Source organism: Protopterus annectens, chromosome 1.part0 (assembly GCF_019279795.1).
Source record: "Protopterus annectens isolate FY-2018-M chromosome 1.part0, PAN1.0, whole genome shotgun sequence".
NCBI lineage: Eukaryota > Metazoa > Chordata > Ceratodontiformes > Protopteridae > Protopterus > Protopterus annectens.
The window spans coordinates 1,777,254,985-1,777,269,320 of record NC_056725.1 but is presented as its reverse complement, the minus strand read 5'-3'; the positions used below and the strand labels follow the sequence as shown (position 1 = coordinate 1,777,269,320).

Here is a 14,336-nt window from a genome sequence, read left to right as displayed (position 1 = left end):
ATGGACTATTATGAAGATGTTCCTGCTTTCTGAAATGTTTCCTTCTCTTGAAATATCAACACAATGCGAAAGAAAAAGAACCGTGGATATTCTGCACCTGCATATCTATTTACTGGTGGAGGCCTGTATTCTGCAGGTAAATTTCTCAGCGACATTCAGTGTTACACAGAGGAAGTAACTGTGCAGCGCTGTAGAATCATTTGCATAGCTCTGATAATGTTCCTTACCTTTGGTGATAGCCTTGTTGGAGGATACGACACATAAGTTCACTACGCTAGTAGTGATCATCACTCTAAATTTCAATTACTAATGTGTGAATCTGCAGTTAAAGCTAGGCATATTATGATTCTGTTGTCTTGAGAATTTCTCATTCCCTGAGATAGTGTGATCTCAGAGTTGGTACAAATAAGTACAAGGGTGTGTGGGGAAATTTTTTTGTTGTTGTTTTTCTTAGCCTGACTGTACTTCAGTCAAGTGATTTCAGTGGGCTGTGATCAACATTTTCTGAGTAGATGACAGCTCCATCAAATTTTAATTAAGAAGTCATTTTGACACAGTTGTGTCATCTCTCTCCTATGTACCAGATCATTATCAGTAGCACTGTTTGTCCTTCCGTTTTACAAACTTTAGTTAATCATTCAACTGTTGTCTGACTTCTTTGGTTTTATACCTAGCACATCAATATTCTTTTATCCTTCTAAATTCTGTATTGATAAGTTCATGATTTGTGTCTGTTAGAACATCAGAACTATTTCTCATGCATGAATAATTCAAAGCAAAGCTAAATCTTTTGGCACTCAAAAGGCCTGCAGATTCTTGGAGTACAAATGTATCACTAAACTTGTTAGTACATTACACAGCAATTACAGGCTTTTGTACAGTATGTAGTAACCAGAATAATGATGACATCCCCATGTTACAATAGTAAATGAGTCTATACCAGTGAAAGTACTGTATCACCCATTTTATTGAAAAGGCTGTTTATTTCTTGGCTGTTCTCCAGTCTGAGCACAAAGTAGGTCTAGGACCAGAATGAAATTTAGCACAAAATTCCAAAATGTCCAGCCTTTGCAACAGAATCTGAGGAGATGTAGAGCAAGATGATTTCTGATGAAACCAATGGAGTAAAAACACATATATATGGGTGACTAATGCCATGCTGTCCATTGCATGACTTGTACTTGAGGAAACATTGTCATTTACAAGCTGGATCCAGAAGGACTATACAAATGTACAGCCTGCTGCAGGTCATAATTGCCTAAAGCATGGTGTAGGATGCCCTTGTCTCAACAGGCTAGCTCTCAAATGATGGGTATTACTTTCTTCTCTGTAAGGATCTCTGTTGTAATTCCGAGACTTATAAGTGCAATCCTGGGAATCATAAAAAGTCAGAAAATATTGGAGAGCAGCGAATGTTTAGAGACCAGTTGGCATAGTGGGTATGGTCTTTGCCTCCCCTGCACAAGGTGCAAGGTTCAGTCCTGACATCCAACCAATGCCTGTTTGGAGCTTGCATACTGTCCCTGTCCCTGTGTGTCTGTGTGGTTCTTCCCACCTCCAAGAAACATGCTGAGTGTTTCCATATAAGCTCACCAATAAATGCAGCTGTGGGCAGCAGCACAGACTCTAGACAGTGTCTTATAGGGTAAATGTTTTATAGACCAACCATTTTGGGCATCTACTGTAGTGCATAGTATCCCCAAGATAGAAGGACATAGATCACAGACTGCATGCCATGGTAGGGCTAGCCACTTGGCAATGTAAAATATGATCCTAGGTCATTTGGTCATGTTAAATAATGTCACCAATTAGGCATAGGTATTTGCTGGTGATAAGTAGGTTGAGGACTTGGCCAACTCTGACCTATGCTAGGGACCCATGCTAACAATGGGAGAGGTGTATGTGCCCTATTGGCCAGTGTATGCCTGCCATAAATCTCAGCAGCCCTGGGTCAATAAGCTGCTGGCCAGCCAGTGTCCAGTTGCCCAGCCTGGGTTACCTAGGATAGCTCTGTTGAGCAAAAGCTGGCTGTAAAACCAATCAACCTGCCAAACATGAACTAGAAATGACTACATGTAATATAGGTTCTCTGACAGGACAGAGCTTGGAAGTGGATGGCTTGATGGTATGGAGGAGGCTGGACATCCTATCTAGCCAAGAGACAAGATGGAAGGGCAGTGCAGCAAAACCGCTTAGCTTAGGATCCAGAGTCTACTATTTAGGAGGAGGATAGGCTAGAAATGGTGGGGAAATTATGGTAAGAGATGGTATGGGAATTGTGGTAAGAAAGAGGCTTCAGAAGGCATTGAGGGATGTCATCAAAATTACTGACAGACTCATGGGAGTCAGACTCCAGTGTAATGATAGGACAGTATTCTTAATCTCAGCCTATGCTTCACAACAGGGTTGTGATAGTGAAAAGAAGAGTATGTTTTCGCTTTATGTCTCTATGTATGCATATATGTATATGTATATGTATATATATATGTATATGTATATGTATATATATATGAGAGAGAGGGAGGCAGAGAGTAGGGCACATGGTCGAATGACTAGCTACACTGACACCAAGATAAGTAATGTAATAACATCAAAACAGCAAGTGTTGGCATATTCTCCACATGCTCCAGAAATTACTCCAGAGGGGATTAAACTAAGCACTAGTGTTTTTGCAGGGGGGCAGGCATCACTGCACTCCCAGTGTGAGGGGACTGCTTCCACTATACTCCCTGTTAATTATATATACTAACTCTAAGATGGCATAATCCCACCCAAGGATTGTAAATCTTGCACACCTATTGACAATCTGTTTGCATCGACCTACCTGTACAATCGATCCACTGCCCGCAACCTATATACAGATATATATATATATATATATATATATATATATATATATATATATATATATATATATATATATATATATGGATCCCCTACAGAAGACTGACAGCTCACAACACTGATACCCACATCGCCAACACCAAAAACCCGACACACGAAATACCGACAACAGCGCTACTGCAGAAAAAAGGAAAAAAAAATTCCTTTTTTCTGCTAGCAGGGGGGGCTACGCCCACCTGCACACCCCCCGTAACGTTAATATACCAACTCTGAGATCACACTACAGTGCAGGAATGGAAATATTTCCATTCCGCACTATGGAGACTTACCATTTCCCCATTGTCGGTATTTCATGTGTCGTGCTTTTGGTGTCGGCGATGTGGGTGTCGGTGTTGTGAGCTGCCGGTCTTCTGTAGGAGACTCATATATATATATATATATATATATATATATATATATATATATATATATATATATATATATATATATATATGTATATACATACATACATACATACACATCCGCATAAATACGCATGCGTGTGTGTGTGTGTGTGTGTGCACGTGTATATATATATATATATATATATATATATATAGTTATATATATAGTTATATATATAGTTATAGATATAGATAGCTAGATATGTAATTTTAACACAAAAATGGCTGTAGGTAGCTGTGAAGCTCCTTCGGAATTATTCCTCTCATTATCTTTTTAAGCATATATTTCTCATGGTTTACTGATAGAGATAGCCACAGTTATTCTAGGGGTGAGAGACTTTGGCAGTGTATAACAGTATTTGTTCATAGGTTCATAGGAGGTTACTAGGCTAATGACCTTAGGGCCTTTACAAATGTAGCCATGTTCGATGGTCACTATTTGCAAAGCGAGTCTATGATCAGCACTGACTGCCCCTGTCCATGAGGGACATAGGTGCCACCCTCAGGGTGAATTTGCCGTCTCCCATCCACTTGTCTAGGTTGCACTTGAATAGGGCCATTGAGGAGGTCTGCTTCATGTGAATTGAGAGTTTATTCCAGAGGAGCAGCAATCTCTGGGAGATATATCTGTCTCTCCAGCATGTTCTGTTAATGCCACAGGCTAGGTTGAGATCCCTGGAGCGAGTGACTCTTGCCCATTTGATTTGCGGATGTTTAGTATTTCCATTAGGGCAGGATCAGAGACTGCTCTGTAGTCCAGGCACTAGTTGCATTTCAGCAGCCTGTAGGATACAGAGTACAGTGACAGGGCTTTCAATCATTCCATGTAGGTCATACTTTGGAAGCCATAAATTTTCTTGGTGAGAAGCCACTGTGGTCTGTTTAGCTGCTGCACATGTCAGGTGAGGTAAATGCAATCGGGAGCATTGTACTCTGTAAGTGATCTGATGAGGGTTGAGTACAGAAGAGTTATAACTTCCTTACTCTTGGATGCAATGTCCTTTCTTAAGAGATGTGCAACATATAAGGCTTTCCTTACTACTGTGGACACATGGTGATCAAAATGTAGATTGCTACCTACCTATATTCCCAAATCTCACACCACTGGGTTTGAGCTTAGAGGTTACTGTCAATATTGTAATTTGCAGTGACTTCCTCTTTTCCAAAGGGGATAATAATGCACTTTTTGGTGTTTAGTTTTAATTCGTGGCTTTGGCACCAGTCATTTGTCTGGGCTAACCTGTTTTGTGATATGTTAACATCATTTCGGGACTTAATCTTTGCACCCATTTTGCAATCATCAGCGAACTTGGTAAGTCACAGGCCATCACCTTTTGCTTGGACTTCCAAGAAATAGATTCCAAACAGTAGAGAGCCCAGAACAGATCCTTGTGGCATGCCACCAGTAACTGGTGTACTGATAGAAGTGGAATCCCCAACTTTGACAGCATGTGTTCTGTCAGTGAACCAGCTGACTATGCATCTAGTGATGTATGGGTTAATCCCCAGCTATGTGAGTTTCTCAATGACACCTGAGTGGGGGATTGCGTCAAAAGCCTTGGCTAAGTCAAGATAGGCAGTATGTACTGTTTTGTCTTCATCCAGGGCTTTTGGTGACATACTCAAAAGAAGTCCACCAGGTTCAATAAGCATGGCCTACCCTTAATGAAGCCAAATTGCGTCAGGTCAAGAGTTTGAAGCTCACCTATGTCCTTGTTGATAAGGTCCATGATAATTCTTTTCATGGCCTTGTAGGTAAGGCTAGTTAGGCTTATGGGTCTGTAGTTCCTAGGGTCAGTTGATGGACCCCCTTTGTGCAAGGGGATTACTGTTCTCTTTTCCAATCTGCTGGAACAAAGCCAATGCTCAGGCTGAGGTTACACAGAGTGCCAAGTGATTCTGCTAGTTCTTGTTTTAGGTTGTTTAGTAAGCAGCCTTTGATATCTGGTGTCATAGAGGCCATGTTTTTGACTTTGGAAAGCATGGATATGACCTGCTCTTTGGAGATATTAAGTAAAGGACTGGTGTCAGGTATGCTTTGTGGTATGGCTGGTGGGGTTGGGGGAGGGTGAAGTTTGCACCAAATCTGTCAGTTAGCAGGTTGACAGTTTCTTCAGGTTCAGTATGAGAGGTACCATCTACTTGTAAGTTCAACACATAGCTGAGAGTTCCCTTTTAGATTTTGTACATAGCTAAAGAATGCCTTATGTTTAACCTTAGCTAGGGATGTTAATTTAGCTTTGTAACTAGCTTTAGAGGACTTTACAAGATATCAGATTTGCTTGTTCAACCTGTGGAGGGTATCCTTCTTCTGAGTCAGTTCCCTCTTGTTATTTGACGTCAGTTTCTTCTTTTTATTATATAACCTATTTATACTTGAGGTCCACTAGGGTGGCCTGCTTTTTCAGGAGGACCTAGTTTTGATGTGGTCAGGTACTTCCAAGTCTATACAGTTGTTTGGGTGGTTATAAATGGCATTTGTGTACTTCTCTGCATGGGAGTCATTGTTGGCTGTGTTAGCAGAGAGTTTAAAACTTTTTATACAATTGCCTAGTAGGCTATAATTTGCTTTGGAGAAACTTTTCATTTTTTTACTCCTGTGGGGATGTCAGATCTGATCATTACTTCAAACAAGACAGATTTGTGGTCTGACATTACCAGGGAGGGGAACACACAGGAGTCTGGGACATTTGAGCCCCTTGTGGGGGTGCAGACTAGCTATTCCAGGGCATTTGCATTGACAAAGTCCAGGAACCTCAGGGCGACCATGTTTGTGCTAGTGTATGGAAGGATAGTCAAAATCTCCCATGACCAAAGTGTTTGGCTGTATAGTAAGTGGTTCTACTAAGTCCAGTAAGGGGGTGTGCTTCTCTTGATTCATGGTTGGGGACCTGTAGGTTGCAATGATGTGGTAGGGTGTTTTACCGATAGTTAGCTAGACCTGCAGTAGCTCAAGAGAATCATGCTGTTTAACCAGTCTTGAGACATAATTGGCTTTAATGAAAATGGATCCACATCCACCTTTTGTTCTTTCATACTTGTTTTAGGGTCTGAACGTGTCGAAGGCATTATAGCCTTGCACAGACGGGGTGCTCTCTGTGATCTTGAACCATGTCTCAGTGACTGCACAGACATCAGCATCACTGTGAATAGTTCTTCTGACCGTATACGATTCTTGGATATTGATATGGAAGTACAGAATTATAGTATTTGGGCTTCTGTTTATAGGAAAGCTGTACATACAAATAAATACCTCCACTATACTAGTATGTACTCTCCCCATGTTTTCAAGGGAATAGTTAAGAGCCAATATAGACGTGTTTGCAAACTTAATACTGACATAGAAAAATGTACACAACAACTGGATGCTGTTATTGATGAATTTACTGAAAAGGGATATGATAGGAAATTTTTGGTTGATTTGAAAAAAGAAGTTCTTGAGAACAAGGATGTTGGCTACCCCCCTTACTTTAGTGAACGATGCACAAATAATCAAATGCAACCTGATTTGGATCCTGCAAAAATATTACAATATCGTACTACATTTAGTAAGTGTAGTAGTGGCATTAGGAATATAATTAACAACAATTGGTGTATTCTGAGAAATTGTGCTGAATTACAGGGTCTTATTCATGAAAAAGCTAGATTTGCCTATCGGAACTGTGAGAGCTTGAAACAAAAACCTTGTTATAAAGATCTAAAGTGTATGAATATGAACCAGCTTATAACAAAGAAGGGAACTATCCCCTGCCATAATTGCAGTTGTTTTGCATCCCTTAACAGTGATGTCATATTTACACATCCCAGCAGTGGTGAAATTTATCATATTAAATGTTTTGCAACATGTAATACTTGTTACATTGTCTATCTTGCAACATGTTGGACCTGTACAGCCTTCTATGTAGGAAAATCTACTAGACGGCTTAGAGATAGGATTGTAGAACACAAGTCTGACATAAAAAGAAGTAACTTGACAAACTCACTAGCCAAGCATATTAGTAAGAATGGTCCAACACATAGTTTTACCTTTAGAGTGCTAACTGTGCTTCAGAAAACAATTAGGGGAGGTGATATTAGTAATAAATTGGAGTTGAAAGAATATGAATGGATTACACTTTTACAAGCAGATGTTTTACCTGGTGTTAACAAAATGATTACACTCAAACCAGTCCTAAAAGATAGGATGTTATGTTTAAGGTAGAACAATTATTTTTTTCTGCCTTTAATAAATTAGTTTTTAATTGTTCATTTATATGTTTTATTGGCTGTGTTTTATTGAATGATTGCTATTTGATTGGTATTTAAGTAACTCAATGAGTTTGCTTGTATTTTGCACTGAAGAAGGGTTGTTGGACCTAAAAGCTTTGCTCTAGCAATAAATGTTTTAGTTGTATCAGTTTGTTTTTAGCTATAATATCACCACAGTAAGATCACATATGCTGTACCTCTTTACTGTAAACAAATTGGAACTTGTGTATTATCGCAGCCAGATTTCCCAAGTGGCATAATTCATTATGTTTGGGTGAAAAGAGTTATGTTAACCTTAAAAGGGCTGTCTGCACAACTAAGTAGTAGTGTGTCACAGTGGGAATGAAGCAGGCAGAGGAATAACAGTCAAATTTTCTACTCCTGGGTAGCGTATTTCATTTGTTCATTGAACACAGTGCTGCACTGCATTACGAATCCTGCATTCCCGATTACAACCTTAGCAAAGGGAAGTTCCTCATGAATATACCATGTAACTTTTCATGACCATGAATCATGAGAAGCAAAGCTGCCTGTAAGGAATAGTGAGTAACGGAGCACTGATTCCTCAGGGACTACTTCCTTTCTCCCCTGTGGAACTATGCAATGGATGTTAAACATTATCCCGCTTCACACAGACACCACTGTTAATCTGAACTTGTTTACTCTCAACAGCAACTTACAATAGTAACAAGAGGTGCTGTAAATGCTGAATGATTCACACAAGTTTGCACCAAATTTAACAATCCCAGATGACACTGTTGGCATGGAAAAGGCTTTGAAATGGGCTGGTTATCTTGTTGGGAACATGGTGGGCCAGATTTACGAAAGCTTGCACGGAGTGCAAGAAGAATGTAGGAGCTCACGCCGGCAATATGTCTGCCGTGTGATCCAGGTACAGCCGGCAGGGGCGTGCACGAGAGCTGCTAAAGCTACTCTTGCACGGACAGTGTCATGGTATGCAAATTACCTCATTTGCTGGTGAAAGCCATGCAAATGAGGTAAATTTGTGATCCAGGAAACACTAACCTGTCCATGGAAGATTAGTGTTAGCTGCAGAAATGTACTCTGTTGGTAACGGAGTACCGTTCTGCAAATAGCTAAACGTGGCTATTACAGCTCCAAATAAATGATGCATACAGTTGAGGAAGCATGCCAATGGCCAAATATAAGGCCATTGGCATTTATAAATGTTTAAAAATATAAAAATTTTACTTTTTTTCCCCCTGAACTCTGATGTTTAAGCATAACGCAGCACCGCGCAAACGTGCGGCACTTATAAAAACAAGAAAATAATTTAAAAAAAGCCAAAAATAGGCATTTTCACTAAAAAGCTTATTCTGCCATGCAGGTGAATGGCAGGCTGAACACAACATGGCCACTGAGTAGTGGTTACTAAGGGGGGAAGCTCAGTGTGAGAGATGTAACCATGCATTAGTAGCAAATCTTATGCAAATGAGGATAAGGATAGTGAATCTCAATTTTCCCTAGCATGCGAGCCATGTCCCAAGAGTGTAAGAGTAGGAGTAGGTGAGTAGTAGAGTAGAATATAGGTGACATCATGAGGGGGGGTGTCAGACAGGCTGTAAGCTAATTGGATCACAATGGCTTATGTTTGCTTTGAGTTGCTCAGGATTGTAAGAGGCGTGCCTACAGTTTTCCTATTTGAAAACCTTAAACCAAAGGTGCACAATGTTAAAAGATAGGAAACTCCTTGCAAACATGCACACAGCATGTGCACGGTGCTTCCCCCCAAGCGGAAACAGAAAGGCAAAAGGAAGGAAAAGAAGTAGTAGGAAGTTAATCAAGGAGAACTAGCAGAGCTGCCAGGTGAAGTATATCAGAATCAGCCAATTACACAGGCAGCAGACTAGCCCAGCCCAGCACTTTAAACTCTACAAACAGCATTCCCCCCTGTTTTTTCCCAAGAACTCTGCAACACTGCAGTATACAAAGAGGGAAAGCTTAAAAAGCTTAAGTCAGACAAAATGTTAGGGGCTGCTCTTGCTATCATAAACCAACATGTGCAATGTGCTGAGGGTGGTGATGTTGTGAATGCTGCTGAGCAACCCACAGTGAAGAGATGGAGAAGAGTGTACAGACCCAGGGTAACCTACCAGGGGCTACGTGAGCTGGAGATAGTGGAGCGCTATAGGGTGGACAGAGACCTCCTGCAGCAAATTGTTGAGCTGTGCTGGCCACGCCTCACACACACAACCAACAGAGGGGAACCCATCCCAGTGGATACCAAGGTATGTGTTGGCCTAAGAATGCTAGCTACAGGTATCTTCCAAAGACCAACTGGTGATTTGATGGGGATTTCACAGGTATCAGCATCCAGGGTACTCCACCAGTTCCTGGATGCCATGTCAGCACATGTCAGTGACCACGTATATTTCCTCAATTCCCGTGAGGCATTGGTCAGCAATATGTGTATTTTCCACCAAATAGCAGAATACCCTGAGGTAGTGGGTGCAGTAGACTGCACGCACATATGCATCAAAGCACCACCCGGTGAGCGGGGTAGGGTCTACATCAACCGCAAGGGCTTCCCCTCCATCAACTGCCAGGTCGTGTGCGATGCCCAGGGCATAATAATGAATGTGTGTGCTGGCTGCCCTGGAAGATGTCACGATTCCCACATCTGGCATCTGACGTAGCTGTACCAGAGATTTGATGGAGACATCCATGATGGTCACCTAGTGGGCGATGCTGGATATGCACTGAAGCCGTGGCTGATGACGCCCATCAGAAATGCACACACACCTGAACAAGAACTCCATAATGAGGCACACGCACAAACAAGAAACATAACTGAGCATGTGTTTTGGATGCTCAAGTCACAGTTCCGGTGCCTGGACACATCTGGTGGAGCCGTGCAGTACTCAACAACTACATGTACCCAAATTGTTATGGTATGTGCCATGCTACACAATATGATCCTGGAAACAGCTGCAGCAGGAACAGCATGGGGCAGGGTCAAACAGCCCCCCTCCATTGCCAAGGCCTGCACAGGCACAGCGTGACTCAGAGGAGGAACAACCTGAGCCTGCCCCAGAAGGCAGAAGGAGGCGTGCACAGTATGCTCTGGCCTTGGCAAAGAGGCAATGCATAGCACATACACTGACTCAGTAGGAACCCTGGAAATGACACCTCTCTCTGACTCGCACATACAGTAAAAGGAATGCCTAACTTGGCACTACCTGATGTTCTTCATTCCACATTGCTGCAGTCCTAACTATTGGGTAGTCCGCTGTCCAGTCGGCCCGAATACCAAAGGGGTACTATAATGCATGACCGGCGTCATATCCTCAGTCTTTTGCCGCATGGTCCGATGCAGAAGCTGTTTTTCGAGTGCAGGTTGGCGTTCTGAAAGTTTCTGAAGTCAGAGTTTCAGACCGAATCAAAGTTAATATTTTGGTTTTTCTTGCCTCAGTATTTAACCGGATGTCAGAAAAAGTGAATAACTGTATTTCTTGTGGGAAACAGATACCTCATAGGGATTACCATATTTTGTGTATACCTTGTTTAGGGCCTGAGCACGACGTTATTGGATGCTGCTCTTGTGCTAGGTTTAACAAACGCACTATTAAGAGAAGGTTAGACTGTGCCAGGTTAGTGTTTGGGAAGCGTTGTAATTATAAAATGCCGTCGGATGCTCCGACGCAGCCAAAAAGCAAGGACAAAGCAGGGAAGCCTAGAGTGGAAGAACCGACAGTCCCGGACGTCGGTTCTTTAGAAGGCTCAGTGGAGCCGGAGGTTCTGCCAGGAGTTTCTTTGGAATCTCAGGAAGTAGGCCAGCCTGAAGGGGCTTCTCAGGTGGCTGTTCTTCCCTCTCTTCCTAAGGTGGTTAGGGCCTTCTGTTTCTAAGGCTTCTTTAAGAGGCAGGCCTGCTTTAGCTTCAGTGGGGGTTTCTCCGAGTGTTTCAGGGTCCTTGCCTAAGAAGCATATGCTAAAAATGGCAGAGGATTTGATTACAATGATTAGAGGTTCTATGCCCCCTCCTGATAAGAGGCCTAGGGTGGAACCTGAGTTTGAGAGTTTTGAGCAATGTTCGGAGGCTTCTGAGTCTTGGCTGAAGATTTGCAGGAGTATCCTCCTTATTCTGATTCTGATGTGGATGATTCTACTCCTTCAGCTTCGCCTCCTGAGGATTTTTCATTTTCAGAGACTCTGCATTCCATGAGGGAGCATTTTAAATGGGAAGGTCAAGATTTCTCTGATTCCAGGAAGAGGCTTAGAGAATTCTTGTTTTTACCCCAGCATAGGCCTTTAGCTATACCTCCTGTTTTGAATGTGGTAGAAGATGTTTTTGCAGAGGCTTCCCTGAATCCTGACTCTTTGCCTCCTGCCCCAGTTAAACCGGATAGGTACTATAGGGTGCCTGAAGCCCATAAGTATCTTTTAAGAGTCCTAGGGCAGACCCAGAAACTGTCTCTCAGGGGCCTAAAGGTGTGAAGGCTTCTGTGGTTAAAAATCCTGTTCCTCCTGATAAAGAGGCAAGGGCTTTGGATAGATGGGGAAAGAAAGTGTATACTTCTTCCACTTTAGCTATGAGGGCGTTGAATTGTCAGTTTCATATGTTAAAATATCAGAATTATCTCCTTTCACAATTGAAGTCTAAGGTGGATGCTCTGGCTGAAGGTATTGAGTGTAAAGAATTGCAGGATTTAGTTCATGTTTCTGAACAGGTGGGAAAGCATTCCTTACAGTGTGGTTTTGATGCTGTGCAGGCCTCCTCGAGGGTGGCTGCTACTGGTTCTGTTCTTCGTAGGCATGCCTGGTTGAGGGATCAGACCTTAGCTGAGCATGTTAAGACAAGGATTTTGGATGCTCCTTTACAGTCTGATGTGTTGTTTGGTTCGCCTGTGGAAGCAGTTTTAAAAAAAATGGAGGACAAGGCTAAGTCTATGCAAACTGTTAAGGATTTTTTGCAGGTGCAGCCTCCGAAGTTTAGTAGAAATTGGCCTGCTAAGGGGTGGACTTATCCTGCTTATGATTCCCAGTCTAGGGGTAGGTCTAGACGTGGTAGAGGCAGAGCTCAAGGTTCTTTTAGGCCTAGGACAGGGAGTTCACCTGCTCAGACTTCTGGTGAGGGCAGGGGTCAGTCCTTTCGTAAGCAGACCCAATGACCTGCCTTTTCAGCTGCCAGTACATTCTCGCCTGGCAGCACCTTTGGGAGGAAGGCTGTCTCTTTTCAAAGAAAATTGGGATTTAATTACCCAAGACAGATGGGTTCTGGATATCATTCACCACGGTTACAGGTTTTATTTCCATACCTTGCCTCCTTTCAAAGGCATGCCAGACATTCCTCCTCTACAAAGAAAAGAGGCTCACAAGCAAATTTCTCTGTTGCTCCAAATAGGGCTATTCAGTCAGTTCCTGTGCCAGAAAGGGGCCTAGGATTTTATTCTCGCCTGTTCCTAGTACCAAAAAAGGGGAACACGTGGAGACCAATTTTGGATTTGTCTATCCTCAACACTTATCTGGACATTCCCAAGTTCAAAATGTTGACGTTACAACAACTTTTACCTCTGCTGGGCAAAGATCACTGGATGGTAACTTTAGATCTAAAGGAAGCTTACCTTCATGTGCCAATAAGACTAAGTTGCAGGAAGTATCTGCGTTGAGCTGGAAATTCTCATTATCAGTTCTCTGCATTGCCCTTTGGCTTATCTACTGCCCAGAGTATTCACAAAGGTTCTGGCTCCAGTGATAGCTTACTTCAGGCTAAAAGGAATTCAAATCTATCCTTACTTGGACGACTGCCTGATTCTGGCTCGAGAAAGGAAGACCTTCTACAGCATTTGGAATATGTCATAGCAGTGCTAAGATGCCTAGGGTATTCTGTGAACGAAATAAAGTCCAGTCTAGTACCCTCTCAAGACATGTGCTTTCTGGGTGTGAGACTGAATACAGCAGCCCAGATGGCCTTTTTAACCCGGACAAACAAAAGAATCTTTCCAGTTACTTCCATCACCTATCTCTTCAGTCCGGGCTGACTGCAAGGACAGTCCTTCAAGCCTTAGGGTTCATGGCATCTTGTATTCTGGTGCTTCCCAATGCCAAACTGCATATGAGGAAGCTACAATGGTATTTCAAAATGTGGACACAGCACTGCCAGGATTTGGACACTGTCATTCAAATAATACCTTGCATTCAAAAGGAATTTTTGTGGGGCTCAGGAATGTCACCTAAACAAGGGACTCTCTGTGACCCGGCCAGAGGCAAGTCAGATTCTAACGACAGATGCCTCAGATATTGCTTGGGGAGCTCATCTAAATGGAAAGTGGATACAAGACAAGTGGCCTGCCAGACTTCAGCATCTACATATCAACATGAAAGAGATGTTAGCAGTCCAGTTTGCATTAATGGCTTTCAAGGAGTTACTTCTTCCAGGGCAGGTGTTGATTCTAACAGACAACACAACTATCATGTGGTACATCAACAAACAAGGGGGAACACATTCTTACCCATTGTGCAGACAAGCAATGATTTTATGGGAGACTAGTTTGCAACTAACTCTTCAGGCAAGGTTTCTGCCGGGAGCACAGAACTCCTTAGCAGATGTGTTAAGCAGACAAATCATGGATCCCCACGAGTGGAAACTGGATCTTCATGTATTTCAAACATTGACAGTGTCATGGGGAACTCCAGACATAGATCTGTTCGCTTCTCCACTAAACCATCAGCTGCCAAAGTTTTGCACGAAGGTATTTCATCACACAGCTTGGAAAGTGGATGCTCTTTCTTTCAGTTGGAAAAATCTTCATGTGTATGCTTTTCCACCTCTGCCTCTTCTCC

The 14,336-nt window shown here is 42.4% G+C and overlaps 1 protein-coding gene across 2 annotated transcripts in view; it reads left to right on the top strand.

Annotated features, from left to right (window-relative positions):
- The window catches only part of RPS6KA2 (ribosomal protein S6 kinase A2), a 2,145,504-nt gene that overhangs the window by 745,353 nt on the left and 1,385,815 nt on the right, over positions 1–14,336 (top strand). The gene's annotated exons all lie outside the window — the stretch shown is intronic.